The sequence below is a fragment of the Alligator sinensis genome, unplaced genomic scaffold (assembly GCF_000455745.1).
Source record: "Alligator sinensis unplaced genomic scaffold, ASM45574v1 scaffold1462_1, whole genome shotgun sequence".
NCBI lineage: Eukaryota > Metazoa > Chordata > Crocodylia > Alligatoridae > Alligator > Alligator sinensis.
Window position 1 is genome coordinate 339,915 of NW_005842850.1, and position 2,299 is coordinate 342,213.

Consider the following 2,299-nt stretch of genomic DNA (forward strand, 5'->3'; position numbering starts at 1 on the left):
CCGGGCCGCCTTTTGTTCCTCCCGGAAGGCGTCCCCTGCTCCTGCTGCTTTGCCGCAGCCGGATAAACACCCAGCTGACAACCCACACCGGCATTCTCGGCGCGTGAGCCTCCCTCGGCTCTTCCGGCCCTGCAGGAGGTAAGCGGGACCCTTTGCTGCCCCGGGGGCCTTCTGGCATCCCAGCTCCCCTGGGACACACTCATTGCCGCCAGATGTAAGGGGAGCAGAAAGTTCAGCCAGATTCACCAAGGGACTGGACATTATCTGGGAGGAAAGGGACATCAGTAGCTATTGGGCACGGGAGTGAGATGCGCAGCCTCTGATTCAGAGCAGACCCTAAATGTTGGAGGCTACAAGTGAGAAAGGAACAAACCCTGCTCAGACCCATCTCACTCTCCCTTCCAGACTCTGCTCTTTGCCGGCGTGTGACACAGGAGCCTGAGCAGGATGGACAGAGTGTCTGTCTCAGTCCTTGGCAGCTCTGATGTTCTTATGTTCAAAGCAGCTCCCTTGGGCAGTGCTTGAACTGTGGTTTCTGAGCCTCTTCAACACTAGGGCTGAGAACAGGGCTTATACCAGGATGTTCCCCAGACATCCCCACCTGGGAGCAGGAATTTCTGCCCAAGTTTCAGCCCACAGACAACACTGGGCTCTGATGAAGAGCTTCTAATCCAGTGTGATCCTGGCTTCTGATCCACGAAGCACCTGATCCAGTCTGAAATCTCCACAAATCATCTCAGAAGGAGCTCAGACATACAAGTGAAAAGCAGGCTGCTGGGAAAGCCCCCTATCAATAGGGCAATCTCCCATGCCTGAGATAAAGATCCATCTGCTCTCTGTCAGTCCCTGTATGTTCCCTCTGTCTGTCTCCAAAAGGAGAGGTGAATGGATTACTCTTTGGGTCTAAGCCCCGTATGATGTGAGATCCTTTGGGCTGCCTCAATGTCAGTATGTAAAAGGAGAGGAGGTGACGGGCAGAAGAGACAGGGAACAGAAAACAGAGCAGCAGTTCAGGCAGGGGAAGGGGATCACTGTTAGCAACTGGCTGCCTGATGGCCAAAAAAGCCTGGTGCCCGCTGCTTTCAAAAACACAGTGATTCCCAAGAGAAGCTCAGAGCTCTCCAGTCTCTCTGCCTATCCAGTCCAGCATGGCCAGTATGCTCTGCTATGGACATTTCCCAGGTTTCTGGGCTTTGCTGGTTTCCCCAGCCCTGCTTTTTGCTACATGTGTCAGAGGAGGCATTGGGTGTTGGGTACAGCCCAGGCTGGGGATGGGGATCAGGCTGTGCCACGTACTCCTACTGGGACTGAAACCAGAAGGGTCCTGGCTAGAGGGTCTTGTCCCTCTGCTCAGGCTTTAATTAACACTGCATTTGGGGTCACGAAGGAATTTCCCTTCCCGGTCAGATTGGTTTGGGCTGGAGGGATCTCTCTAGTGTATATTAGCAACCTTTTACCACAGCAGGACTTTGGCCACTGTGGTCCTCCTGCTTTCCCTGTGGCAGAGTTAGGTGTGATGTGTTGTGTCCAGGCTGATAGTAGTTTTATGAAGAGTTTAGATGATGGATGTGTCTGGGAAGGTTTGGACAGAGCTGATCCTGCCTCAGGAAGGGGTTTGGAATAGATGTGACCTCCAGAGGTTCCTTCCAGCCCCTCCTCTCTAGGATTTTTATAAATCAGTTCAATGTCAAAGCACAAATAAATATATTCCATCTATAGATAAACATCTGATATATGTATATAATAGAGATATAGAGATATATTAAGTGTGTACCAATACAGATTTTTTGGGCCAATATCAATGGCTGATTTTTAATGAACCATACCCACGGATACTAATCTAGTGCCAATATGCAGTCCAGCAGCTTTGAGAGGGGCATCCAGCTGGTAAGTCTGTTGTGGGGGAATGGGCAAAGGGAGAGAAAGGGCATGGTCGGGGCAAATGGAGGCCTTGCATGAGGGAGCGAGTTGGGCAGGAGCTGGGGCAGTGGCAGGAGTAGGGACAGGGGCTGCCCATCCAGGGCCGTGCAGAGCGCAGGACAGAGCTGTGCCTCGTTTGGGGGGCCGGGTAGGGGAAGTGGTTTGGGCCACTGCGCACACCCAGGGAGAGCATGGGGAACATGTGCCCCTGGATCTGTGTGTGGGGTGAAGGCGGGCTGCCGCTGCGGGCTGGGCCCAGGGCAGCACTGAGCTCTTCCCAGTGGGGGGGCTGGGTTGGGCTGCACTCAGGGCAGGCACTGTTGGCGCTGGGAGTGGGGGCTATGGGGAATTTTCAGGTGGCTGCAGTGCCCCCCCGCCC

The 2,299-nt window shown here is 53.9% G+C and overlaps 1 protein-coding gene across 1 annotated transcript in view; it reads left to right on the forward strand.

Annotated features, from left to right (window-relative positions):
- The first annotated feature begins 8 nt into the window (after window positions 1–8).
- The window catches only part of LOC102386460 (interleukin-36 receptor antagonist protein-like), a 13,060-nt gene continuing 10,769 nt past the window's right edge, over window positions 9–2,299 (forward strand). The window contains exon 1 of the mRNA XM_006035524.3: window positions 9–138. The gene's annotated coding sequence lies outside the window, so the exon portion shown is untranslated. The remainder of the gene's footprint in view (window positions 139–2,299) is intronic.